We start from the raw sequence: 27,332 nt of genomic DNA, 5'->3' as shown, positions 1-27,332 counted from the left end.
GCAGAGTGTGGCGATGGAGACAGCAGCAATGGGAGGCCGTACAGGGACCATGACAGACTCTGGACTTGGCAGCAGCATGAGGAGGCGGTATATAGGGGCCCATGGCAGATTAGGGGCCTGGCAGCAGCTATGTGAGGCCCGTTATCTTGCAGCACCCTATGTCAAAAAATTTAACACACCAGCAGTGTGAAGAGACCTGAAAGTGGCACATGGCAGCAGAGTGTGGCGATGGAGACAGCAGCAATGGGAGGCCGTACAGGGACCCATGAGAGACTCTGGACCTGGCAGCAGCAGGAGGAGGCGGTATATAGGGGCCCATGGCAGATTAGGGGCCTGGCAGCAGCTATGTGAGGCCCGTAATCTGCCTGCACCCTATGTCAAAAAATTTAACACACCAGCAGTGTGAAGAGACCTGAAAGTGGCACATGGCAGCAGAGTGTGGCGATGGAGACAGCAGCAATGGGAGGCCGTACAGGGACCATGACAGACTCTGGACTTGGCAGCAGCATGAGGAGGCGGTATATAGGGGCCCATGGCAGATTAGGGGCCTGGCAGCAGCTATGTGAGGCCCGTTATCTTGCAGCACCCTATGTCAAAAAATTTAACACACCAGCAGTGTGAAGAGACCTGAAAGTGGCACATGGCAGCAGAGTGTGGCGATGGAGACAGCAGCAATGGGAGGCCGTACAGGGACCCATGAGAGACTCTGGACTTGGCAGCAGCATGAGGAGGCGGTATATAGGGGCCCATGGCAGATTAGGGGCCTGGCAGCAGCTATGTGAGGCCCGTAATCTGCCTGCACCCTATGTCAAAAAATTTAACACACCAGCAGTGTGAAGAGACCTGAAAGTGGCACATGGCAGCAGAGTGTGGCGATGGAGACAGCAGCAATGGGAGGCCGTACAGGGACCATGACAGACTCTGGACTTGGCAGCAGCATGAGGAGGCGGTATATAGGGGCCCATGGCAGATTAGGGGCCTGGCAGCAGCTATGTGAGGCCCGTTATCTTGCAGCACCCTATGTCAAAAAATTTAACACACCAGCAGTGTGAAGAGACCTGAAAGTGGCACATGGCAGCAGAGTGTGGCGATGGAGACAGCAGCAATGGGAGGCCGTACAGGGACCATGACAGACTCTGGACTTGGCAGCAGCATGAGGAGGCGGTATATAGGGGCCCATGGCAGATTAGGGGCCTGGCAGCAGCTATGTGAGGCCCGTTATCTTGCAGCACCCTATGTCAAAAAATTTAACACACCAGCAGTGTGAAGAGACCTGAAAGTGGCACATGGCAGCAGAGTGTGGCGATGGAGACAGCAGCAATGGGAGGCCGTACAGGGACCCATGAGAGACTCTGGACCTGGCAGCAGCAGGAGGAGGCGGTATATAGGGGCCCATGGCAGATTAGGGGCCTGGCAGCAGCTATGTGAGGCCCGTAATCTGCCTGCACCCTATGTCAAAAAATTTAACACACCAGCAGTGTGAAGAGACCTGAAAGTGGCACATGGCAGCAGAGTGTGGCGATGGAGACAGCAGCAATGGGAGGCCGTACAGGGACCATGACAGACTCTGGACTTGGCAGCAGCATGAGGAGGCGGTATATAGGGGCCCATGGCAGATTAGGGGCCTGGCAGCAGCTATGTGAGGCCCGTTATCTTGCAGCACCCTATGTCAAAAAATTTAACACACCAGCAGTGTGAAGAGACCTGAAAGTGGCACATGGCAGCAGAGTGTGGCGATGGAGACAGCAGCAATGGGAGGCCGTACAGGGACCATGACAGACTCTGGACTTGGCAGCAGCATGAGGAGGCGGTATATAGGGGCCCATGGCAGATTAGGGGCCTGGCAGCAGCTATGTGAGGCCCGTTATCTTGCAGCACCCTATGTCAAAAAATTTAACACACCAGCAGTGTGAAGAGACCTGAAAGTGGCACATGGCAGCAGAGTGTGGCGATGGAGACAGCAGCAATGGGAGGCCGTACAGGGACCCATGAGAGACTCTGGACCTGGCAGCAGCAGGAGGAGGCGGTATATAGGGGCCCATGGCAGATTAGGGGCCTGGCAGCAGCTATGTGAGGCCCGTAATCTGCCTGCACCCTATGTCAAAAAATTTAACACACCAGCAGTGTGAAGAGACCTGAAAGTGGCACATGGCAGCAGAGTGTGGCGATGGAGACAGCAGCAATGGGAGGCCGTACAGGGACCATGACAGACTCTGGACTTGGCAGCAGCATGAGGAGGCGGTATATAGGGGCCCATGGCAGATTAGGGGCCTGGCAGCAGCTATGTGAGGCCCGTTATCTTGCAGCACCCTATGTCAAAAAATTTAACACACCAGCAGTGTGAAGAGACCTGAAAGTGGCACATGGCAGCAGAGTGTGGCGATGGAGACAGCAGCAATGGGAGGCCGTACAGGGACCCATGAGAGACTCTGGACCTGGCAGCAGCAGGAGGAGGCGGTATATAGGGGCCCATGGCAGATTAGGGGCCTGGCAGCAGCTATGTGAGGCCCGTAATCTGCCTGCACCCTATGTCAAAAAATTTAACACACCAGCAGTGTGAAGAGACCTGAAAGTGGCACATGGCAGCAGAGTGTGGCGATGGAGACAGCAGCAATGGGAGGCCGTACAGGGACCATGACAGACTCTGGACTTGGCAGCAGCATGAGGAGGCGGTATATAGGGGCCCATGGCAGATTAGGGGCCTGGCAGCAGCTATGTGAGGCCCGTTATCTTGCAGCACCCTATGTCAAAAAATTTAACACACCAGCAGTGTGAAGAGACCTGAAAGTGGCACATGGCAGCAGAGTGTGGCGATGGAGACAGCAGCAATGGGAGGCCGTACAGGGACCCATGAGAGACTCTGGACCTGGCAGCAGCAGGAGGAGGTGGTATATAGGGGCCCATGGCAGATTAGGGGCCTGGCAGCAGCTATGTGAGGCCCGTAATCTGCCTGCACCCTATGTCAAAAAATTTAACACACCAGCAGTGTGAAGAGACCTGAAAGTGGCACATGGCAGCAGAGTGTGGCGATGGAGACAGCAGCAATGGGAGGCCGTACAGGGACCCATGAGAGACTCTGGACCTGGCAGCAGCAGGAGGAGGCGGTATATAGGGGCCCATGGCAGATTAGGGGCCTGGCAGCAGCTATGTGAGGCCCGTAATCTGCCTGCACCCTATGTCAAAAAATTTAACACACCAGCAGTGTGAAGAGACCTGAAAGTGGCACATGGCAGCAGAGTGTGGCGATGGAGACAGCAGCAATGGGAGGCCGTACAGGGACCCATGACAGACTCTAGACTTGGCAGCAGCATGAGGAGGCGGTATATAGGGGCCCATGGCAGATTAGGGGCCTGGCAGCAGCTATGTGAGGCCCGTAATCTGCCTGCACCCTATGTCAAAAAATTTAACACACCAGCAGTGTGAAGAGACCTGAAAGTGGCACATGGCAGCAGAGTGTGGCGATGGAGACAGCAGCAATGGGAGGCCGTACAGGGACCATGACAGACTCTGGACTTGGCAGCAGCATGAGGAGGCGGTATATAGGGGCCCATGGCAGATTAGGGGCCTGGCAGCAGCTATGTGAGGCCCGTTATCTTGCAGCACCCTATGTCAAAAAATTTAACACACCAGCAGTGTGAAGAGACCTGAAAGTGGCACATGGCATGAGAGACTCTGGACCTGGCAGCAGCAGGAGGAGGCGGTATAGGGGCCCATGGCTGATTAGGGGACTGGCAGCAGCTATGTGAGGCCCGTTATCTTGCAGCACCCTATGTCAAAAAATTTAACACACCAGCAGTGTGAAGAGACCTGAAAGTGGCACATGGCAGCAGAGTGTGGCGATGGAGACAGCAGCAATGGGAGGCCGTACAGGGACCATGACAGACTCTGGACTTGGCAGCAGCATGAGGAGGCGGTATATAGGGGCCCATGGCAGATTAGGGGCCTGGCAGCAGCTATGTGAGGCCCGTAATCTGCCTGCACCCTATGTCAAAAAATTAAACACACCAGCAGTGTGAAGAGACCTGAAAGTGGCACATGAGACAGGAGACAGACCTGTCTCTAGACCGGCTACCGAGCCACTCTCCTCGCCAGTACTTGTTCGCTTGGCTGCTGAAAAGGCCGATGTCTCCCCCCGTTCCTGACCGCCCTCTGTTAGCTCTTCCTCACTGTACAGTGGGGCTGAGCCCACAGCATGCGATACTTCGCTTGGTGAGGGAACAGCAAAGGACAGGGGCAGGTAGAGGACACGTGATTTCAGTGGGCTTGGTCCCGGGCCATGCCAACTAACGGTTGTGTCTGACGTACCCACCGACCGTTGGCTGTAGGTGTCAGAGGTGACCTGGGAAGAGGAAGACGACCGAGCCAACCAATCAATGACGGCAGGGTTGTCGGTGGAGACACGACCGCTGGATGACACCGGGAGCACTGGCCTCTGGCTGCGAATACTGCTGCCTCGACCCCTTCCTCTGCTGCCACGTCTGCTCGCTCCTAAAACATTGCCTCCTCTGCCACTCCTCTGCATGTTGTCTGACATACTATTTAATTCAACGATTAGGTGTCCCTGAGTAACAATTCTCTGGCACTCAGTAACAATTCTGTCTGTCCCTGAGTATGAATTCTGTGGCCCTGAGTAACAATTGTGTGTCTGTGCAAGTAACAATTCTGTGTCTGTGCAAGTAACAATTTTGTGTCTGTGAGAGTAACAATTCTCTGGCACTCAGTAAAAATTCTGTCTGTCCCTGAGTAACAATTCTCTGGCACTCAGTAACAATTCTGTCTGTCCCTGAGTAACAATTCTGTCTGTCCCTGAGTATGAATTCTGTGGCCCTGAGTAAGAATTCTCTGGCACTCAGTAACAATTCTGTCTGTCCCTGAGTATGAATTCTGTGGCCCTGAGTAACAATTGTGTGTCTGTGCAAGTAACAATTCTGTGTCTGTGCAAGTAACAATTTTGTGTCTGTGAGAGTAACAATTCTCTGGCACTCAGTAACAATTCTGTCTGTCCCTGAGTAACAATTCTCTGGCACTCAGTAACAATTCTGTCTGTCCCTGAGTATGAATTCTGTGGCCCTGAGTAACAATTCTGTCTCTGTGCGAGTAACAATTCTGTGTCTGTGCAAGTAACAATTTTGTGTCTGTGCGAGTAACAATTCTCTGGCACTCAGTAACAATTCTGTCTGTCCCTGAGTAACAATTCTCTGGCACTCAGTAACAATTCTGTCTGTCCCTGAGTAACAATTCTCTGGCACTCAGTAACAATTCTGTCTGTCCCTGAGTAACAATTCTCTGGCACTCAGTAACAATTGTGTGTCTGTGCAAGTAACAATTCTGTGTCTGTGCAAGTAACAATTTTGTGTCTGTGAGAGTAACAATTCTCTGGCACTCAGTAACAATTCTGTCTGTCCCTGAGTAACAATTCTCTGGCACTCAGTAACAATTCTGTCTGTCCCTGAGTATGAATTCTGTGGCCCTGAGTAACAATTCTGTCTCTGTGCGAGTAACAATTCTGTGTCTGTGCAAGTAACAATTTTGTGTCTGTGAGAGTAACAATTCTCTGGCACTCAGTAACAATTCTGTCTGTCCCTGAGTAACAATTCTATGGCACTCAGTAACAATTCTGTCTTCCCTGAGTAACAATTCTCTGGCACTCAGTAACAATTCTGTCTGTCCCTGAGTATGAATTCTGTGGCCCTGAGTAACAATTCTGTCTCTGTGCGAGTAACAATTCTGTGTCTGTGCAAGTAACAATTTTGTGTCTGTGAGAGTAACAATTCTCTGGCACTCAGTAACAATTCTGTCTGTCCCTGAGTAACAATTCTCTGGCACTCAGTAACAATTCTGTCTGTCCCTGAGTATGAATTCTGTGGCCCTGAGTAACAATTGTGTGTCTGTGCAAGTAACAATTCTGTGTCTGTGCAAGTAACAATTTTGTGTCTGTGAGAGTAACAATTCTCTGGCACTCAGTAACAATTCTGTCTGTCCCTGAGTAACAATTCTCTGGCACTCAGTAACAATTCTGTCTGTCCCTGAGTATGAATTCTGTGGCCCTGAGTAACAATTCTGTCTCTGTGCGAGTAACAATTCTGTGTCTGTGCAAGTAACAATTTTGTGTCTGTGAGAGTAACAATTCTCTGGCACTCAGTAACAATTCTGTCTGTCCCTGAGTAACAATTCTCTGGCACTCAGTAACAATTCTGTCTGTCCCTGAGTAACAATTCTCTGGCACTCAGTAACAATTCTGTCTGTCCCTGAGTAACAATTCTCTGGCACTCAGTAACAATTGTGTGTCTGTGCAAGTAACAATTCTGTGTCTGTGCAAGTAACAATTTTGTGTCTGTGAGAGTAACAATTCTCTGGCACTCAGTAACAATTCTGTCTGTCCCTGAGTAACAATTCTCTGGCACTCAGTAACAATTCTGTCTGTCCCTGAGTATGAATTCTGTGGCCCTGAGTAACAATTCTGTCTCTGTGCGAGTAACAATTCTGTGTCTGTGCAAGTAACAATTTTGTGTCTGTGAGAGTAACAATTCTCTGGCACTCAGTAACAATTCTGTCTGTCCCTGAGTAACAATTCTATGGCACTCAGTAACAATTCTGTCTTCCCTGAGTAACAATTCTCTGGCACTCAGTAACAATTCTGTCTGTCCCTGAGTATGAATTCTGTGGCCCTGAGTAACAATTCTGTCTCTGTGCGAGTAACAATTCTGTGTCTGTGCAAGTAACAATTTTGTGTCTGTGAGAGTAACAATTCTCTGGCACTCAGTAACAATTCTGTCTGTCCCTGAGTAACAATTCTCTGGCACTCAGTAACAATTCTGTCTGTCCCTGAGTATGAATTCTGTGGCCCTGAGTAACAATTGTGTGTCTGTGCAAGTAACAATTCTGTGTCTGTGCAAGTAACAATTTTGTGTCTGTGAGAGTAACAATTCTCTGGCACTCAGTAACAATTCTGTCTGTCCCTGAGTAACAATTCTCTGGCACTCAGTAACAATTCTGTCTGTCCCTGAGTAACAATTCTGTCTGTCCCTGAGTATGAATTCTGTGGCCCTGAGTAAGAATTCTCTGGCACTCAGTAACAATTCTGTCTGTCCCTGAGTATGAATTCTGTGGCCCTGAGTAACAATTGTGTGTCTGTGCAAGTAACAATTCTGTGTCTGTGCAAGTAACAATTTTGTGTCTGTGAGAGTAACAATTCTCTGGCACTCAGTAACAATTCTGTCTGTCCCTGAGTAACAATTCTCTGGCACTCAGTAACAATTCTGTCTGTCCCTGAGTATGAATTCTGTGGCCCTGAGTAACAATTCTGTCTCTGTGCGAGTAACAATTCTGTGTCTGTGCAAGTAACAATTTTGTGTCTGTGAGAGTAACAATTCTCTGGCACTCAGTAACAATTCTGTCTGTCCCTGAGTAACAATTCTCTGGCACTCAGTAACAATTCTGTCTGTCCCTGAGTAACAATTCTCTGGCACTCAGTAACAATTCTGTCTGTCCCTGAGTAACAATTCTGTCTGTCCCTGAGTATGAATTCTGTGGCCCTGAGTAAGAATTCTCTGGCACTCAGTAACAATTCTGTCTGTCCCTGAGTATGAATTCTGTGGCCCTGAGTAACAATTGTGTGTCTGTGCAAGTAACAATTCTGTGTCTGTGCAAGTAACAATTTTGTGTCTGTGAGAGTAACAATTCTCTGGCACTCAGTAACAATTCTGTCTGTCCCTGAGTAACAATTCTCTGGCACTCAGTAACAATTCTGTCTGTCCCTGAGTAACAATTCTCTGGCACTCAGTAACAATTCTGTCTGTCCCTGAGTAACAATTCTCTGGCACTCAGTAACAATTCTGTCTGTCCCTGAGTAACAATTCTGTCTGTCCCTGAGAATGAATTCTGTGGCCCTGAGTAAGAATTCTCTGGCACTCAGTAACAATTCTGTCTGTCCCTGAGTAACAATTCTCTGGCACTCAGTAACAATTCTGTCTGTCCCTGAGTAAAAATTCTGTGGCCCTAATAACGTTTCTGTGGCCCTAAGTAACAATTCTCTGGCACTGAGTAACAATTCTGTCTGTCCCTGAGTATGAATTCTGTGGCCCTAACTAGCGTTTCTTTGTCCCTAAATAACGATTCTGTGGCCCTCATTAACAAGTCTGTGTCCCTGAGTAATGGTTCTCTGTCCCTAAGTAACTTCTCTCTGTCCCCAATTCTCGTTTCTGTGGCCCTAACTCTGTCCCTGTCCCTAGTACAGAGCGGTCTGCCTCTGTTCAATGACTGCAGGCAAATGAAGATTTCCAAAATGGCCGCTATATATACCTCGACCATTACACAGTGCTGGCTGGCTGGCTGCTGATTGGCTGATGCGATCACATGTCGTTGAGGAATGCATTATGGGGCAGCGCGCCTTGTCTGCGCGCCTTCCCCGACATCCCCGCTCCGTCGCCGCACATGTCAGCCGCCATTTTCGGAAAAATTTCGATTCGCGCGTCCGAATTAGGCTGTTTTTCGGATTCGGCACGAATCGAAATTTTTCCGAAATTCGACTCGAATTCCACTTCGGATACTTCGATTCGCTCATCTCTAGTCCTTATGGCAAATACTAAACCAATGATTGTAGCAGGTGATTTTAACTGTGCTTTAAATCCCACAGACAGATACGGCTCAGGTGGTAGGATTACTGATAGATCAGCCAACCTTCTAAAAACCATTCTAACAGATTTAAAGTTTAAAGATGTCTTTACGACCCTCAATAAAAACACATCTTTAACTGAGAGGGTTACATGGAAAGGTAAAGATGCTGGGTCAAGAATTGATTATATTTTCGCTGCTAAGTATTTATTGCCATTGTCCTGCACACACAAAGAAAATGTGATTTCAGACCACAAGGTGGTGATTTTCAAAGTTTCAAGCCCAGCTGAGCAAAAAGTGGGAAGGGGCTTTTGGAAGCTGAATAGCTCCTTGCTAGAAGGTGAGAAAGTGTATGAAGATTTCAGGAAGGTTTTTAAGGAATGGCAGACAGAAAGGTTGCACACTTTGGATATTCTGACATGGTGGGATATAGTAAAAGAGAGAATTAAACGTTTTTTCATAAAATTAGGGGTTCAAAGAGCTAAAGCAAAAAGGGATTTTTTTGATCATTTAAATACACAGCTACAAACTCTGTATAAACTTAAAGCAATTGGTTGCGATGTAGCTGATTACATAGCTGCAGCTAAAGAGAAGATTAAAAAAGATCTGGAGGAGAAAGCAAAGGAGGTCATTTTTAAAAGTCGTGTACAGCATGTAGAGGAGAATGAAAAATGTACTAGATACTTCTTTAGGAAAATCCACATGTCAAAGGAAATAATAACAGAAATAGAAGGGGAGAAATCCAGGAGTGGCATCATGGGAAAAGTTTTTGCCTTCTATCAATCCCTGTATGACACTAAAAATATTGATGCTGATTTCATGAATGACACACTCAAGGATATAACTATGGTTTTGAACCAAGATGATGCAGAGGCCCTAACTGAGAGTTTAACTGAAGATGAGCTTTTAAGAACCATCCAAAGTTTTCAAAAAGGGAAAGTACCTGGCTTGGATGGGTTACCTATTGAATTTTACCTGCGGTTTTGGGATATTTTGAAAAGTGATTTGTTACACCTCTTTAGTAAATGTTTTCTGTGCATGGAGCTGCCCCGTTCTTGGAGGAGAGGAATCATTACTCTGCTTCCAAAGGAGGGAGATAAAGCCCAATTAAAGAACTGGAGGCCTATAACACTCCTAAACCTGGATTATAAAATCTTTTCCAAAGTCTTAGCAAACAGGCTGAAAAGAGTGATAGACAGAGTGATCCATAGTAACCAGGTGTGCGGTATCCCGGGGCGTAGAATTCACCACATTACCAACCTTATTAGGGATTCTATTTGGTACACTGAAGACCGTAAGCAACGCCTGGCAATTCTGTCTTTAGATTTTGAAAAAGCGTTTGACCGCATATCACATGAGTATTTATTTAATGTTCTGCGCAAAATGGGTATTCCAGCTGGCTTCCTGTCCTCTTTAAAGTCATTATACAACAAATGTACCAGTCAGGTTCTAGTCAATGGTTTCATGACAGATGGGTTTAGCTTGAAGTGTGGTGTCAAGCAGGGATGCCCTTTATCACCATTACTATTTGTCTGTGCCATTGAGCCACTTTTATGCTCCATCAGGAAAGATAAGGTGATCAGAGGAGTCCATGTGCCAGGTAGTGGAGGGCTGCAGGTAAAAGTAACTGGATACATGGATGATATTGCAATATTGTGCACTGACCCCGCATCTGTTAAAAGAGCAATTAGAAGAACAGAATATTTTTGTGGCGCTTCGGGATTTAAATTAAATGTAAATAAAAGCAGTATGATGGAAGTGGGGAATTGGGAGCCCTCTTTAGATTGCCAACTTCAAAAGAAGGAATCGATCAAAATCTTGGGCACTATTTTTACTTCTAAGAATGATGGAGAAGAGTCCTGGAATGTGGTCACGGAAAGGATAAACAGGAAGGTTATAGGCTGGACAATGCGACAGTTGACTATTGAAGGGAAGATTTTATTAATTAAAATGGTTCTGTTGCCTATTTTACTGTACATAGCTCTCACGTTCCCTCCAACAGATTTGCATTTGACTCAAGTTGTCCGAACGTGTTTTTTATTTGTCTGGGGCTCAAAGATGGAGAGGTTAAAAAGAATATACATGATGAAACCCCCAGAGAAAGGTGGGAAAGGTATGCCGAATATAAAGCGCTTTTTGCAAACAAAATACTTGGTTCTATGTCTTCAAGCCTACAATACGGATGTTTTTTGGTCTTTTTTTCTAAAGTACGCAGTAGGGTTTACGTTTAAGAAGCATGGTTGGTACGACTTATCGCTGAAGAGCCCATTCTGCTTTCACCCTCCATGGTTTTATAGCCTTTTGTCAACCATCATCTCTGACTTCAACTTGCAAGGTAAAACACTGGAAGATCTCTCTAACAAGTTAAAGCTGAAACTGTATTTTAGTGCTGCAGAGACCTTGGTCCCTATCACTCAAATCCCAGAAGATGAGGCCAAATCTATTTGGTCAAAAGTTAGCTCTAAACAGCTCTTTAATAGCCAAAAGGATTTAGCATGGGCCTGTGTTCATGAGTGTCTGCCTACCAGAGTTTTTCAGCACAAAAGACGTGTGGTACCATTAGCTGAGTGCCCAAGGTCCTCCTGTGGATCCAATGAGACAGTAAAGCACCTTCTGTGGGATTGCTTTTATGCCAAAGAGCTCTGGAGGGTGGTAAAACCGCTTCTAGAACGGGTGTCGGGAATTAAGGATGTAGATTATGAGTTGGTTCTTTATGGAAAGGTGGAAACAATACCAAGGGATAAATTTGTAATCCTATGGAAAATGATTAATTCATTCAAAGAAGCTTTGTGGAAAGTCCGAAACAAAATAATTTTCAATTCTAACGAGGTACCAGTCAGAGAATGCATATCTTTGAGTTTTAGTGTAATGCATTTATACGTTTTGCTTGATGAGAAAAATCACAAACACAAAAGTAAACTATGGTGCAAAGAAACCTGGTCTAGACTTTCAATGTGATGTATTAATGAAATAACAGAATGGTTTGTATGTAAAGTGAAATCTGTACCAATCCTTATGCTTAACTTTGAATTTTGAACTTGTATACTATGATTTGCTTCAATAAAGTTATTTAAAAACGAAAACGAAGGTGGTTCTCCCAGGGCGAGGCTCAACCATTGCACTCCGGCTGTGCTGACCCCTGCGATTTCCCCAAATGCGGGAAACTCGACTGCATAATTTGTGGTAGTGGGGGACTGCGTTCGCGCTCTCCCCTGATTCTTTCTGGTCAATGATAGTTCAGCTAAAAGCTTTGTCTGACGACACACCGGGTGGGCTGCTCTTTCAGCTCCTGCTCCCTTCTCTCTAGCCTCTTTGCACCTGCATTGCATCCCTTGCCAAATGGCTTCTTCCGTGCATGACTTCACTCCCCATTTCTGCTACAGGACAATCGCCAACTCTGTAGGAACAGCCCCCTCCCGCTGCGCCATATTCCTATGCTTCCTTTCGTGGCAGGAAGCTTGCGCTGCTGCTGGATGCTTAAGGGCCGCCTCCTATGCAAATACATGCGCTGACGCAGTTTACACTGGGACTATTTCGCAACTCCTTTGCGTCTCTCCAGACATCGCTTCTCGGCCTTTTGGCTAAGATCAAGTGTAGTATCGACCTTGCCTTTAGGGGTGTCCCGGCTTCCAGCTAGGACGTTGAGAAACACTTGAATCTATCCAAGCTTTTGGTCTGTGTGGGGTACCCTCTTCTCGGCCTTGTAGGATCGTCGATTAAATTCGGCTTCACCTACTTGCTGCTATTGGGTTTGAGGCTTAGCCCCCACACAGAACGAGTTTGTGATCTTCCCCCCCCTTGTTCACTCTGCGTTACTACCTCCGGGCAGTAGACGCTCAATAGCCTTTTCAAAGGCTAAGCAAGCGAGAGTGAAGCCGCCGAGGAAGAAGAAGGAGAAGGAACCCGACCAAGATCTCTGGGAAGCCCTCCTGAGAACTCCTCTGCGCCAAGATGGGGAAGAAACAGACCGTGAAGAAGCCACAGAACGCCACCACCGCCAAGACCCCGGGAGAAGCCCCCTCCGCCTCCACCTCCACTCCAGACCGCTCCGGCCCTGCAGACGGTCTCCCTCCCTTGGAGCCCTGGATGAAGCAGACAGTCGTGCTGCGGCTGAAAGAGGTGGACGGCAGAATCCCGGAGATGACCCCGGAAGTCTTTGGCAAGAAAATGATCCTTGAACAAGGATTTAGCAAAGCAGAGACCCTGTCGGTGCAGTCATTCGTGAAAGGTTTGTTCCTTGTCACATTTGTCTCCCTACAGGTGTGCAGAAGGTACTGGGAGGCAGTGAAGACCGCTGGACCCGACTCCCTCTTCCGAAAGTTCGCTGCGAACTCTCCCATTCAAAGGGACGAAAGAAGGATCACGGTGTCCATGAGGAACCCTCACGTCCCCGGCAGAGACATAGCCACCTACCTCCAAAGGTTTTGTGTCGTGTTGAAGGACCCAGTCCGGATACTAGACACCAACAGCTTCTGGACTGGTAAGTGGGCTGTGTTTTGCAGGCTACTAAGAGATCGTCCCGCTGGAGATCTCCAACACCTGCAACAATGCTTCTCCCTGGGATCGTCATCAGGACTCCTACACTACCCAGACCTACCCCAGTCATGCCGCAAGTGCGGCCAGCCGGGGCACGAGGGTAAGGAATGCAGTGTGCTTTCTTGTAGGTTCTGTAGGTCTGCAGGTCACGAGACCAAGGATTGCCCAAGGTCCAGAACCTGCAACCTCTGTGGACGGTCCGAGCACGTCTACAGAGACTGCCCAGAAAGAAGCAGGACGTACGCCGGGGCCCTGAGCAAGGGCCCGGCCACCAAACCAGCGCCACAAAAGCCTCCAAAGGACCCGGGTAAGAGGAACCCCCCCCAGGCCCCAGGTACCCCTGCCCCTGGTCCCCCTGCCCCTAGTCCCCCCGCCCCTGGTCCCCCTGCCCCTGCCCCTGGTCCCCCTGCCCCTGGTCCCCCTGCCCCTGGTCCCTCTGTCCAGGCCCCCGGCCCCTCGGCCCCTGGTCCCCCTGCCCCTACCCCCCCTTGCCCCCCTGCCCCTGCCCCGGTCCCACCCCCCCCGGACCTGTCCTCCCAGGAGGACTTCCCGCCCCTTCCCCCTGTCACCCCTGTCAGCAACTCTGCGGCGGGGTACAGGAAGCGGAAGAAGGAGCAGGCCAGCCCGGCGGCGGAGGACACCTCCTCTGCCACCAAGCGGCCTGCCGTCCTCCAGAATGCCGCAGGCCCCGACCCCGTGGGGGAGGACCTCGACACGCTGGAGGAAGAAGAGGTGGAGGAAGAGATGGCTCTGACCCAGTCGGAACCAGATCTCTCCACCGACTTCAATGAGGTCCTCAACGAGGTCCTTAATCAGATTGGTCTGGGCCAGGACACCTGTCAGGCTGCAGAGGTCACAGAGGTCGCCCCCCCTCCCCAGGGGAGGTAAGCACAGCCCCTGCCGACTAACCCCTTCATCTCTTTCCCAGGATGGCTGAGATATCTATCTTTTCCATTAATGTGAGGAGCATAAAGGACGTGTCTAGGAGGCAGACTGTGCTGACCTTTCTTTCCACACAGCAGAGTGATGTGTACATGCTTCAGGAGTGCGCACTTCCCCCTCTGAGGAGGTACACTCATTTGTCCTCCCAGTGGACCCATGGTCCCTCCTACTGGTCTGGGGGTGGCGATTGCAAGTCCGCAGGGGTTGCGGTTCTTATCAGGGGAAGACGTTTCACTGTTGACTCCGTCCATGAGCTCGTCTGTGGCCGCCTTCTGGTCATAGATGGTTCGTGGGCGGGGGAGCCCGTTAGGCTCATCAACGTGTACGCTCCCCCGGAGAAGAACGCGCGGCTGGAACTTTTCCAAACCCTGCGGACGCAACTCGCCACAACGAGAACAGTAGTAATCGGCGGTGATTTTAACTGTCCGATAGAGGAGGATGGGCGCAGCTCCAGCATGTACGCAAAACTCGACGCCACCTCGAAGCTGCTCCGGGAGATGATTGCAGAGGCCTCCCTGCGAGACGCAGTGGGATCCGTGGGGCGCGGTTCCGTGAACTACTCATGGAGCCGCCCCGATGGATCTGTGCGCTCCAGGATTGACTTTGTGCTCACCTCCAGGGCAGTCAGGCACCGCGGGTTCTCCATGGTTCCCTGCTTTTTCTCTGACCACAGGGCCATTCACTTTCAGGGTGATCTGGGAGAGGGCTTTGCCCCGGGCCCAGGCTCCTGGAAGCTGAATTGCACCCTGCTGGGCGATGAGGAACTGCTAGCGGAGCTCAGGGAAATCTACGGTGCCTGGCGAGAGGAGAAGTCTTTCTTTCCTAAGGTCAGCGACTGGTGGGAGTTCGTGAAAGTCAAGCTGCGCAGCTTCTTTCAGGCCAGGGGACGCCAGCAAGTGTGTGCCAGGAGGAAGGAACTCAGGAGGCTGCAGCGTCAGCTGCAGTCCCTGCAGGACCTTCACCACTGTGGCTGGGACGTGAGGCAAGACCTGGAGGACACCAAGAAGTGCTTGAAAAAGCACTTTGAGGAAGAATCCAGGCACATTGTCTTCCGTGCCAAAGTGGAGCATCTCGAGAAAGGTGAGAAGTGCAACTCTTTCTTTTTCAGGAAACTCCACTCAGGACACACACCCCTGTCGGAGCTGCGTGACAAGACTGGAACACTCCAGAAGGGGAAGGAGGCCGTGATGGAAGTGGTCAGCGACTACTACTCCGACCTCTACTCCCCTAAAGAAACAAACTCGGAAGCGGCCGACAGGTTCTTGTCAGGTATCTCTAACACTATTGATCCTGCAGGTTTGTCGGCCACCAACGCCCCCTTGACGTTGGAGGAGCTGCACTCTGCCGCTAAATCCTTTAGGCAAGGCAGGACCCCGGGCTGCGACGGTCTCCCAGCGGAGCTCTATGTAGCGCTGTGGGATCTCGTGGGCCCGGACCTGCTCGAGCTGTACGAGGAGATGGTGGTGGAGGGCAAGATGCCTCCTTCGTTGAGGGAGGGGATGATCACGATCCTGTACAAGCGTAAGGGGGAGAGATGTGACTTGAAAAATTGGCATCCCATCTCTCTTCTGAACGTGGACTACAAGATCCTCGCCAAGGTCATGGCGAACAGACTGAAGGCTGTCATCGGACTGATCATCAACCCGGATCAGACTTGTGGCATTCCTGGCCGCAGGATTGCGGACAGCCTAGCGCTTGTCCGGGACACGGTCCAATACATCAAGGACCGCCGTGTGCACGCGGCCCTGGTCAGTCTTGATCAGAAGGCCTTTGACCGTGTCTCCCATGGGTTTATGTGCAGAGCCCTGCGCAGGTTTGGTCTCGGGGAAATGTTTTGTTCATATGTTGACATCATGTATAATGACATCTGTAGTTCCGTGCAGGTGAACGGCTGGAAGACTGACCCCTTCCCGGTTCTCTCCGGGGTCAGACAAGGCTGTCCTCTCTCACCTCTGCTTTTTGTTTGCTGTATAGAGCTCTTCGCCGAATGCATCAGACGGAATCCAGAGATCGAGGGAATCACCGCACCGGGACCAGACAGACGGGAAGTGAAGTGCTCGCTCTACATGGACGACGTGACGGTGTTCTGTGCCAACCAGCGCTCCATCGACCTGCTCGTCCAGACCTGCGAGGACTTCGGCCAAGCTTCGGGGGCAAAGGTCAACTGCGGGAAGTCGGAAGTCATGCTCTTCGGAAAGTGGTTCCTGCCTTCTTCTGCATCCATGCCCTTTGGCATCAAGACAGACTTCATGAAGATTTTGGGAGTTTGGTTTGGTGCTGAGGGCGCAGCCCTGAAGTCTTGGGAGGAGAGACTGGCCAAGATGCGCCAAAAGTTTGGACTCTGGAGCCTCAGAGACCTCACCATCGAAGGGAAGACACTGGTACTCCGCAGCGAGATTCTCCCTGTGTTGCAGTACCTCGCCCAGGCCTGGCCCCCCCGGGTCAACACCTGCAAGGCCATCACCAGGGCGGTGTTTCACTTCATCTGGGGCTCCAAGATGGACAGAGTGAAGCGGGCAGTCATGTTCAAGGAACCCCTCAAGGGCGGTAAGGGCGTGCCCGACATCGCCACCCAGCTGAGGGTGTTCTTTGCTTGCAACTGCGTCCGCAGAACTTTGCCAAGACGGACTACGGACTCTGGCGGGAACGCAATGTCTCGCTTCTTCCTGTTGCCTCTCTGGAGGTCCCTGGGGTGGGACACTTGGGATAGTTCCATCCCCTACAACTGGGACACTCCTTGGTTCTACTTGGATACCTTCAAGTTCATCAGGGAGCAAGGGCTGCAGGGAGTCAAGCCGGACTTGTGGAAGCCAAAGACGATCTACAAGCTCATCCGAGCCAGCGACATTTTGGAGTCGGTTCCAGGCCTGCCTTCAGACACCTGCAAGGTGGTCTGGAGGAATGTTTCTTCCAACATCCTCACCAACAGGCACAAAGACCTGGCATGGATGGCTATCCAGGGGGGACTGCCTCTCAGGACATTTATGCATGCCAGGAACCTGAGCAGATACAGACACTGCCCCTTCTGCATCATCCATGAGGAAACGTCCTACCACGTTTTCTGGGAGTGCTCATTTGCTCAGGCCCTGTTGGGGGCCCTGGAACCTGAACTCAAGGACTTTGTGCCACAGACAGCCATCACTCACTTTGGGGTGTTGAATGGACTATTCTGTGGAACTTTTTCTTTGGAGGACATTGACGGCGCCTGGCGGGTGCTGTGCTGTTTTAAGGACGCTTTATGGTGCGCCAGAAAGCGCCTCATCCACCAGCGGGAGAGGATGTCCATTGAGGACTGCCGCAGACTGATCCTCAGTCTGCTCAGAGACTATTCCTTGTTGGACTTTAAGGAGGAAGAGGACGTCTGAAGATTTCCCCCTTCCCCCTACTCCCCCTTGCGTGTCTTTGTCCCTTCAATAAAGCTTCGGGCCTGTGTTTCCCCCTTCCCTCCCCTTCCCCCCCCCCACACACCCGATGTCTATTGTTGATAGTGTTTCTTTTTCAGTTATCGTTTTTCGTGCATGACATAGTGACTAGGAAATGTATAGTGTATTAGGATGCTACAGTTTTTGGGGTAAGCGGCGTCATGCATGACGTGGTGATCCGGGGGATTCATCCTCTGTGCACATCACGTCAGGCATCATACCGCTGAGCGAATGTATTTATTTGCCTGAATGTATTTATCGTATGTTTGGAACTGTATTGCTATGTGGTGCGCTGCGTCGCAGTACAGGGTGAGATGTACCCCGATTACACGTAACATGTTGTTTTTGATGCTTCTGCAATAAAAGTATCTTTTCAATCAAAAAGGTGGTTCTCCCAGGGCGAGGCTCAACCATTGCACTCCGGCTGTGCTGACCCCTGCGATTTCCCCAAATGCGGGAAACTCGATTGCATAATTTGTGGTAGTGGGGGACTGCGTTCGCGCTCTCCCCTGATTCTTTCTGGTCAATGATAGTTCAGCTAAAAGCTTTGTCTGACGACACACCGGGTGGGCTGCTCTTTCAGCTCCTGCTCCCTTCTCTCTAGTCTCTTTGCACCTGCATTGCATCCCTTGCCAAATGGCTTCTTCCGTGCATGACTTCACTCCCCATTTCTGCTACAGGACAATCGCCAACTCTGTAGGAACAGCCCCCTCCCGCTGCGCCATATTCCTATGCTCCCTTTCGTGGCAGGAAGCTTGCGCTGCTGCTGGATGCTTAAGGGCCGCCTCCTATGCAAATACAGGCGCTGACGCAGTTTACACTGGGACTATTTCGCAACTCCTTTGCGTCTCTCCAGACATTGGGGGGGAGAAGAAGAGAAGAAAAAAAAAAAAAAAAAAAAACTACAACACTCCTGCTCCACTCTTTACACAGATGTGCATTGCTCTGTGGCCTAGCTCTGACAGATACCCAGAAAGCTCCCATAACGTGGACAAAGCGTGGCCCCAACCAGGGAGCACTAGCCGGTCCCTTCCAACTCATACTTACCTGGCAGGGGAGATACCGTGATCACGAAGGTGGTTCTCCCAGGGCGAGGCTCAACCATTGCACTCTGGCTGTGCTGACCCCTGCGATTTCCCCAAATGCGGGAAACTCGACTGCATAATTTGTGGTAGTGGGGGACTGCGTTCGCGCTCTCCCCTGATTCTTTCTGGTCAATGATAGTTCAGCTAAAAGCTTTGTCTGACGACACACCGGGTGGGCTGCTCTTTCAGCTCCTTCTCTCTAGCCTCTTTGCACCTGCATTGCATCCCTTGCCAAATGGCTTCTTCCGTGCATGACTTCACTCCCCATTTCTGCTACAGGACAATCGCCAACTCTGTAGGAACAGCCCCCTCCCGCTGCGCCATATTCCTATGCTTCCTTTCGTGGCAGGAAGCTTGCGCTGCTGATGGATGCTTAAGGGCCGCCTCCTATGCAAATACATGCGCTGACGCAGTTTACACTGGGACTATTTCGCAACTCCTTTGCGTCTCTCCAGACATTGGGGGGGAGAAGAAGAGAAGAAAAAAAAAAAAAACTACAACACTCCTGCTCCACTCTTTACACAGATGTGCATTGCTCTGTGGCCTAGCTCTGACAGATACCCAGAAAGCTCCCATAACGTGGACAAAGCGTGGCCCCAACCGGGGAGCACTAGCCGGTCCCTTCCAACTCATACTTACCTGGCAGGGGAGATACCATGATCACGAAGGTGGTTCTCCCAGGGCGAGGCTCAACCATTGCACTCCGGCTGTGCTGACCCCTGCGATTTCCCCAAATGCGGGAAACTCGACTGCATAATTTGTGGTAGTGGGGGACTGCGTTCGCGCTCTCCCCTGATTCTTTCTGGTCAATGATAGTTCAGCTAAAAGCTTTGTCTGACGACACACCGGGTGGGCTGCTCTTTCATTCCTGCTCCCTTCTCTCTAGCCTCTTTGCACCTGCATTGCATCCCTTGCCAAATGGCTTCTTCCGTGCATGACTTCACTCCCCATTTCTGCTACAGGACAATCGCCAACTCTGTAGGAACAGCCCCCTCCCGCTGCGCCAAATACATGCGCTGACGCAGTTTACACTGGGACTATTTCGCAACTCCTTTGCGTCTCTCCAGACATTGGGGGGGAGAAGAAGAGAAGAAAAAAAAAAAAAACTACAACACTCCTGCTCCACTCTTTACACAGATGTGCATTGCTCTGTGGCCTAGCTCTGACAGATACCCAGAAAGCTCCCATAACGTGGACAAAGCGTGGCCCCAACCGGGGAGCACTAGCCGGTCCCTTCCAACTCATACTTACCTGGCAGGGGAGATACCATGATCACGAAGGTGGTTCTCCCAGGGCGAGGCTCAACCATTGCACTCCGGCTGTGCTGACCCCTGCGATTTCCCCAAATGCGGGAAACTCGACTGCATAATTTGTGGTAGTGGGGGACTGCGTTCGCGCTCTCCCCTGATTCTTTCTGGTCAATGATAGTTCAGCTAAAAGCTTTGTCTGACGACACACCGGGTGGGCTGCTCTTTCAGCTCCTGCTCCCTTCTCTCTAGCCTCTTTGCACCTGCATTGCATCCCTTGCCAAATGGCTTCTTCCGTGCATGACTTCACTCCCCATTTCTGCTACAGGACAATCGCCAACTCTGTAGGAACAGCCCCCTCCCGCTGCGCCATATTCCTATGCTCCCTTTCGTGGCAGGAAGCTTGCGCTGCTGCTGGATGCTTAAGGGCCGCCTCCTATGCAAATACAGGCGCTGACGCAGTTTACACTGGGACTATTTCGCAACTCCTTTGCGTCTCTCCAGACATTGGGGGGGAGAAGAAGAGAAGAAAAAAAAAAAAAAACTACAACACTCCTGCTCCACTCTTTACACAGATGTGCATTGCTCTGTGGCCTAGCTCTGACAGATACCCAGAAAGCTCCCATAACGTGGACAAAGCGTGGCCCCAACCGGGGAGCACTAGCCGGTCCCTTCCAACTCATACTTACCTGGCAGGGGAGATACCATGATCACGAAGGTGGTTCTCCCAGGGCGAGGCTCAACCATTGCACTCCGGCTGTGCTGACCCCTGCGATTTCCCCAAATGCGGGAAACTCGACTGCATAATTTGTGGTAGTGGGGGACTGCGTTCGCGCTCTCCCCTGATTCTTTCTGGTCAATGATAGTTCAGCTAAAAGCTTTGTCTGACGACACACCGGGTGGGCTGCTCTTTCAGCTCCTGCTCCCTTCTCTCTAGCCTCTTTGCACCTGCATTGCATCCCTTGCCAAATGGCTTCTTCCGTGCATGACTTCACTCCCCATTTCTGCTACAGGACAATCGCCAACTCTGTAGGAACAGCCCCCTCCCGCTGCGCCATATTCCTATGCTTCCTTTCGTGGCAGGAAGCTTGCGCTGCTGCTGGATGCTTAAGGGCCGCCTCCTATGCAAATACATGCGCTGACGCAGTTTACACTGGGACTATTTCGCAACTCCTTTGCGTCTCTCCAGACATTGGGGAGGAGAAGAAGAGAAGAAAAAAAAAAAAAACTACAACACTCCTGCTCCACTCTTTACACAGATGTGCATTGCTCTGTGGCCTAGCTCTGACAGATACCCAGAAAGCTCCCCTAACGTGGACAAAGCGTGGCCCCAACCGGGGAGCACTAGCCGGTCCCTTCCAACTCATACTTACCTGGCAGGGGAGATACCATGATCACGAAGGTGGTTCTCCCAGGGCGAGGCTCAACCATTGCACTCCGGCTGTGCTGACCCCTGCGATTTCCCCAAATGCGGGAAACTCGACTGCATAATTTGTGGTAGTGGGGGACTGCGTTCGCGCTCTCCCCTGATTCTTTCTGGTCAATGATAGTTCAGCTAAAAGCTTTGTCTGACGACACACCGGGTGGGCTGCTCTTTCAGCTCCTGCTCCCTTCTCTCTAGCCTCTTTGCACCTGCATTGCATCCCTTGCCAAATGGCTTCTTCCGTGCATGACTTCACTCCCCATTTCTGCTACAGGACAATCGCCAACTCTGTAGGAACAGCCCCCTCCCGCTGCGCCATATTCCTATGCTTCCTTTCGTGGCAGGAAGCTTGCGCTGCTGCTGGATGCTTAAGGGCCGCCTCCTATGCAAATACATGCGCTGACGCAGTTTACACTGGGACTATTTCGCAACTCCTTTGCGTCTCTCCAGACATTGGGGGGGAGAAGAAGAGAAGAAAAAAAAAAAAAAACTACAACACTCCTGCTCCACTCTTTACACAGATGTGCATTGCTCTGTGGCCTAGCTCTGACAGATACCCAGAAAGCTCCCATAACGTGGACAAAGCGTGGCCCCAACCGGGGAGCACTAGCCGGTCCCTTCCAACTCATACTTACCTGGCAGGGGAGATACCATGATCACGAAGGTGGTTCTCCCAGGGCGAGGCTCAACCATTGCACTCCGGCTGTGCTGACCCCTGCGATTTCCCCAAATGCGGGAAACTCGACTGCATAATTTGTGGTAGTGGGGGACTGCGTTCGCGCTCTCCCCTGATTCTTTCTGGTCAATGATAGTTCAGCTAAAAGCTTTGTCTGACGACACACCGGGTGGGCTGCTCTTTCAGCTCCTGCTCCCTTCTCTCTAGCCTCTTTGCACCTGCATTGCATCCCTTGCCAAATGGCTTCTTCCGTGCATGACTTCACTCCCCATTTCTGCTACAGGACAATCGCCAACTCTGTAGGAACAGCCCCCTCCCGCTGCGCCATATTCCTATGCTTCCTTTCGTGGCAGGAAGCTTGCTCTGCTGCTGGATGCTTAAGGGCCGCCTCCTATGCAAATACATGCGCTGACGCAGTTTACACTGGGACTATTTCGCAACTCCTTTGCGTCTCTCCAGACATTGGGGGGGAGAAGAAGAGAAGAAAAAAAAAAAAAACTACAACACTCCTGCTCCACTCTTTACACAGATGTGCATTGCTCTGTGGCCTAGCTCTGACAGATACCCAGAAAGCTCCCATAACGTGGACAAAGCGCGGCCCCAACCGGGGAGCACTAGCCGGTCCCTTCCAACTCATATTTACCTGGCAGGGGAGATACCATGATCACGAAGGTGGTTCTCCCAGGGCGAGGCTCAACCATTGCACTCCGGCTGTGCTGACCCCTGCGATTTCCCCAAATGCGGGAAACTCGACTGCATAATTTGTGGTAGTGGGGGACTGCGTTCGCGCTCTCCCCTGGTTCTTTCTGGTCAATGATAGTTCAGCTAAAAGCTTTGTCTGACGACACACCGGGTGGGCTGCTCTTTCAGCTCCTGCTCCCTTCTCTCTAGCCTCTTTGCACCTGCATTGCATCCCTTGCCAAATGGCTTCTTCCGTGCATGACTTCACTCCCCATTTCTGCTACAGGACAATCGCCAACTCTGTAGGAACAGCCCCCTCCCGCTGCGCCATATTCCTATGCTTCCTTTCGTGGCAGGAAGCTTGCGCTGCTGCTGGATGCTTAAGGGCCGCCTCCTATGCAAATACATGCGCTGACGCAGTTTACACTGGGACTATTTCGCAACTCCTTTGCGTCTCTCCAGACATTGGGGGGGAGAAGAAGAGAAGAAAAAAAAAAAAAACTACAACACTCCTGCTCCACTCTTTACACAGATGTGCATTGCTCTGTGGCCTAGCTCTGACAGATACCCAGAAAGCTCCCATAACGTGGACAAAGCGCGGCCCCAACCGGGGAGCACTAGCCGGTCCCTTCCAACTCATACTTACCTGGCAGGGGAGATACCATGATCACGAAGGTGGTTCTCCCAGGGCGAGGCTCAACCATTGCACTCCGGCTGTGCTGACCCCTGCGATTTCCCCAAATGCGGGAAACTCGACTGCATAATTTGTGGTAGTGGGGGACTGCGTTCGCGCTCTCCCCTGATTCTTTCTGGTCAATGATAGTTCAGCTAAAAGCTTTGTCTGACGACACACCGGGTGGGCTGCTCTTTCAGCTCCTGCTCCCTTCTCTCTAGCCTCTTTGCACCTGCATTGCATCCCTTGCCAAATGGCTTCTTCCGTGCATGACTTCACTCCCCATTTCTGCTACAGGACAATCGCCAACTCTGTAGGAACAGCCCCCTCCCGCTGCGCCATATTCCTATGCTTCCTTTCGTGGCAGGAAGCTTGCGCTGCTGCTGGATGCTTAAGGGCCGCCTCCTATGCAAATACATGCGCTGACGCAGTTTACACTGGGACTATTTCGCAACTCCTTTGCGTCTCTCCAGACATTGGGGAGGAGAAGAAGAGAAGAAAAAAAAAAAAACTACAACACTCCTGCTCCACTCTTTACACAGATGTGCATTGCTCTGTGGCCTAGCTCTGACAGATACCCAGAAAGCTCCCCTAACGTGGACAAAGCGTGGCCCCAACCGGGGAGCACTAGCCGGTCCCTTCCAACTCATACTTACCTGGCAGGGGAGATACCATGATCACGAAGGTGGTTCTCCCAGGGCGAGGCTCAACCATTGCACTCCGGCTGTGCTGACCCCTGCGATTTCCCCAAATGCGGGAAACTCGACTGCATAATTTGTGGTAGTGGGGGACTGCGTTCGCGCTCTCCCCTGATTCTTTCTGGTCAATGATAGTTCAGCTAAAAGCTTTGTCTGACGACACACCGGGTGGGCTGCTCTTTCAGCTCCTGCTCCCTTCTCTCTAGCCTCTTTGCACCTGCATTGCATCCCTTGCCAAATGGCTTCTTCCGTGCATGACTTCACTCCCCATTTCTGCTACAGGACAATCGCCAACTCTGTAGGAACAGCCCCCTCCCGCTGCGCCATATTCCTATGCTTCCTTTCGTGGCAGGAAGCTTGCGCTGCTGCTGGATGCTTAAGGGCCGCCTCCTATGCAAATACATGCGCTGACGCAGTTTACACTGGGACTATTTCGCAACTCCTTTGCGTCTCTCCAGACATTGGGGGGGAGAAGAAGAGAAGAAAAAAAAAAAAAAACTACAACACTCCTGCTCCACTCTTTACACAGATGTGCATTGCTCTGTGGCCTAGCTCTGACAGATACCCAGAAAGCTCCCATAACGTGGACAAAGCGCGGCCCCAACCGGGGAGCACTAGCCGGTCCCTTCCAACTCATACTTACCTGGCAGGGGAGATACCATGATCACGAAGGTGGTTCTCCCAGGGCGAGGCTCAACCATTGCACTCCGGCTGTGCTGACCCCTGCGATTTCCCCAAATGCGGGAAACTCGACTGCATAATTTGTGGTAGTGGGGGACTGCGTTCGCGCTCTCCCCTGATTCTTTCTGGTCAATGATAGTTCAGCTAAAAGCTTTGTCTGACGACACACCGGGTGGGCTGCTCTTTCAGCTCCTGCTCCCTTCTCTCTAGCCTCTTTGCACCTGCATTGCATCCCTTGCCAAATGGCTTCTTCCGTGCATGACTTCACTCCCCATTTCTGCTACAGGACAATCGCCAACTCTGTAGGAACAGCCCCCTCCCGCTGCGCCATATTCCTATGCTTCCTTTCGTGGCAGGAAGCTTGCTCTGCTGCTGGATGCTTAAGGGCCGCCTCCTATGCAAATACATGCGCTGACGCAGTTTACACTGGGACTATTTCGCAACTCCTTTGCGTCTCTCCAGACATTGGGGGGGAGAAGAAGAGAAGAAAAAAAAAAAAAACTACAACACTCCTGCTCCACTCTTTACACAGATGTGCATTGCTCTGTGGCCTAGCTCTGACAGATACCCAGAAAGCTCCCATAACGTGGACAAAGCGCGGCCCCAACCGGGGAGCACTAGCCGGTCCCTTCCAACTCATACTTACCTGGCAGGGGAGATACCATGATCACGAAGGTGGTTCTCCCAGGGCGAGGCTCAACCATTGCACTCCGGCTGTGCTGACCCCTGCGATTTCCCCAAATGCGGGAAACTCGACTGCATAATTTGTGGTAGTGGGGGACTGCGTTCGCGCTCTCCCCTGATTCTTTCTGGTCAATGATAGTTCAGCTAAAAGCTTTGTCTGACGACACACCGGGTGGGCTGCTCTTTCAGCTCCTGCTCCCTTCTCTCTAGCCTCTTTGCACCTGCATTGCATCCCTTGCCAAATGGCTTCTTCCGTGCATGACTTCACTCCCCATTTCTGCTACAGGACAATCGCCAACTCTGTAGGAACAGCCCCCTCCCGCTGCGCCATATTCCTATGCTTCCTTTCGTGGCAGGAAGCTTGCGCTGCTGCTGGATGCTTAAGGGCCGCCTCCTATGCAAATACATGTGCTGACGCAGTTTACACTGGGACTATTTCGCAACTCCTTTGCGTCTCTCCAGACATTGGGGGGGAGAAGAAGAGAAGAAAAAAAAAAAAAACTACAACACTCCTGCTCCACTCTTTACACAGATGTGCATTGCTCTGTGGCCTAGCTCTGACAGATACCCAGAAAGCTCCCATAACGTGGACAAAGCGCGGCCCCAACCGGGGAGCACTAGCCGGTCCCTTCCAACTCATACTTACCTGGCGGGAGAAACCATGATCACGAAGGTGGTTCTCCCAGGGCGTGACATCTCCTGAGTGTGGTGCTCCTAACAGCCAGTGAGTAGGCAGCCGGGGAGCCCCCTTTGTTGGGGTGCTCTTCGGGTGGAAGTTGGAGGCGAGGCACTTTGGTGCCATCAACATGGCGAATCGTGGGATGCGCGATTCTTTGCGGTTCTTGGTGAAGCCGGGCTTGAAGATGGAAGTGGACCTAAGAGCAGTGGTTGTGGATCTTTTGGTGGACGCTTTGGACATTAGGGTAAGAGACATAGTATGTTTGCAGGACTTTCCCCAGCAGGGGATATATGATGTGACCTTTACCTGTCCGGATGTCTGCTGGAATGTTTATGAGAAAGCTAAGAGGATGGAGGAGGAAATTGTGCGGAAATTTGATGTTATCCCCCTGTTTATGCAAGAGGAGAAGGTCATTATTGTACATCTTTATAATCCGTTTGCGGACGTGAATTTGGTTAGAGCTTTTTTGAAAACCTACTGTGAAGAGCTGAAAGGGGGGGATAAAGTTCGGAATAAGTTCGGTATATGGTCTGGAAAGTACAGATTTATTGGGCGTTTTTTTCATGATGAGGGGTGTGTGGGGGGTGTGCGGAGACCCCCTGCAGTGTTTAATGTTGGTGGTGAGCGGGGGTTCCTGTTTTATGCAGGTCAGCCCAGTTATTGCAGAAAATGCTATGTATATGGCCATACAAGCCAGGAATGTGAACAGATCCCTAAATGTCGTTTTTGTGGCCATGAGGGTCATCCTTCCAGAGAGTGCAGAGAGAGGAAAGTTTGCGATATCTGCAGGAAGGCAGGACATCTTGCCCGGCAGTGTGATGAATACTTCGAGGCAAGACGGAGGAGTGGCTTGGAGGAGAGACTTGTGCAGCGGTTGGGGTCCGGTGGATTGTACAAGGAGCAGCGGAAGCCGAGAAGGGCGCGACAGGAGGAGGGGGAGAGTGAGAGCCCCGCGGCTGCGGACTCTGCTGTCCTCATCCTGGAGCGCCCGGCTGATGATGTTGTCCCTGCAGACCGGCCGGTAGCGGCGGAGGGGATACGTGTCGCTGATGACGCTGCCGGTGTTCTGGCGGGCGCTGTCAGTGTTCACCCCGGTGAAGCTGCTGCGGTGGTGGGAACGGGTGTCGGATGCCACGCGGAGGAGAGTGGGCTGACAGGTGGACTGCAATGTGGAGGAAGCGGTGACTCACTGCCCTGTCGGAAGGAAGAACACGCTGGTGAACAGCCAGAGGAGAGGGTGCTTGCTGGACTGAGTAATCCAAATAGATTTGCGGCTCTGATAGGGGATTTAT

At 51.2% G+C, this 27,332-nt stretch overlaps 12 non-coding genes and 2 pseudogenes across 12 annotated transcripts; all 14 read left to right on the top strand.

The window, feature by feature from the left end:
- The first annotated feature begins 11,693 nt into the window (after nt 1-11,693).
- LOC149453886 (U1 spliceosomal RNA) lies at nt 11,694-11,828 on the top strand (annotated as a pseudogene).
- A 346-nt stretch (nt 11,829-12,174) lies between these two features.
- On the top strand, nt 12,175-12,306 carry LOC149453885 (U2 spliceosomal RNA; annotated as a pseudogene).
- A 5,555-nt stretch (nt 12,307-17,861) lies between these two features.
- Nucleotides 17,862-18,025, top strand: LOC149453884 (U1 spliceosomal RNA). The gene has a single exon (XR_016314621.1). It is a non-coding gene; the product is annotated as a U1 spliceosomal RNA (small nuclear RNA).
- Nucleotides 18,026-18,552: 527 nt separating this feature from the next.
- Nucleotides 18,553-18,716, top strand: LOC149453883 (U1 spliceosomal RNA). Its single transcript, XR_016314544.1, has one exon. It is a non-coding gene; the product is annotated as a U1 spliceosomal RNA (small nuclear RNA).
- Nucleotides 18,717-19,229: 513 nt separating this feature from the next.
- LOC149453882 (U1 spliceosomal RNA) lies at nt 19,230-19,393 on the top strand. Its single transcript, XR_016314504.1, has one exon. It is a non-coding gene; the product is annotated as a U1 spliceosomal RNA (small nuclear RNA).
- Nucleotides 19,394-19,841: 448 nt separating this feature from the next.
- On the top strand, nt 19,842-20,005 carry LOC149453881 (U1 spliceosomal RNA). Its single transcript, XR_016314503.1, has one exon. It is a non-coding gene; the product is annotated as a U1 spliceosomal RNA (small nuclear RNA).
- A 521-nt stretch (nt 20,006-20,526) lies between these two features.
- Nucleotides 20,527-20,690, top strand: LOC149453880 (U1 spliceosomal RNA). Its single transcript, XR_016314502.1, has one exon. It is a non-coding gene; the product is annotated as a U1 spliceosomal RNA (small nuclear RNA).
- Nucleotides 20,691-21,210: 520 nt separating this feature from the next.
- LOC149453879 (U1 spliceosomal RNA) lies at nt 21,211-21,374 on the top strand. Its single transcript, XR_016314501.1, has one exon. It is a non-coding gene; the product is annotated as a U1 spliceosomal RNA (small nuclear RNA).
- Nucleotides 21,375-21,895: 521 nt separating this feature from the next.
- LOC149453878 (U1 spliceosomal RNA) lies at nt 21,896-22,059 on the top strand. Its single transcript, XR_016314500.1, has one exon. It is a non-coding gene; the product is annotated as a U1 spliceosomal RNA (small nuclear RNA).
- A 520-nt stretch (nt 22,060-22,579) lies between these two features.
- LOC149453877 (U1 spliceosomal RNA) lies at nt 22,580-22,743 on the top strand. The gene has a single exon (XR_016314553.1). It is a non-coding gene; the product is annotated as a U1 spliceosomal RNA (small nuclear RNA).
- Nucleotides 22,744-23,263: 520 nt separating this feature from the next.
- LOC149453876 (U1 spliceosomal RNA) lies at nt 23,264-23,427 on the top strand. The gene has a single exon (XR_016314499.1). It is a non-coding gene; the product is annotated as a U1 spliceosomal RNA (small nuclear RNA).
- Nucleotides 23,428-23,946: 519 nt separating this feature from the next.
- LOC149453875 (U1 spliceosomal RNA) lies at nt 23,947-24,110 on the top strand. The gene has a single exon (XR_016314497.1). It is a non-coding gene; the product is annotated as a U1 spliceosomal RNA (small nuclear RNA).
- Nucleotides 24,111-24,631: 521 nt separating this feature from the next.
- On the top strand, nt 24,632-24,795 carry LOC149453874 (U1 spliceosomal RNA). The gene has a single exon (XR_016314496.1). It is a non-coding gene; the product is annotated as a U1 spliceosomal RNA (small nuclear RNA).
- A 520-nt stretch (nt 24,796-25,315) lies between these two features.
- Nucleotides 25,316-25,479, top strand: LOC149453873 (U1 spliceosomal RNA). Its single transcript, XR_016314495.1, has one exon. It is a non-coding gene; the product is annotated as a U1 spliceosomal RNA (small nuclear RNA).
- Nucleotides 25,480-27,332: the final 1,853 nt, after the last annotated feature.

This window comes from Staurois parvus, unplaced genomic scaffold, assembly GCF_062004578.1.
Source record: "Staurois parvus isolate SC_StPar_1 unplaced genomic scaffold, SC_StPar_1.0 ptg000445l, whole genome shotgun sequence".
Classification (NCBI taxonomy): Eukaryota; Metazoa; Chordata; class Amphibia; order Anura; family Ranidae; genus Staurois; species Staurois parvus.
The sequence above is the reverse complement of the archived record's forward strand: the minus strand, read 5'-3'. Positions and strand labels throughout refer to the sequence as shown.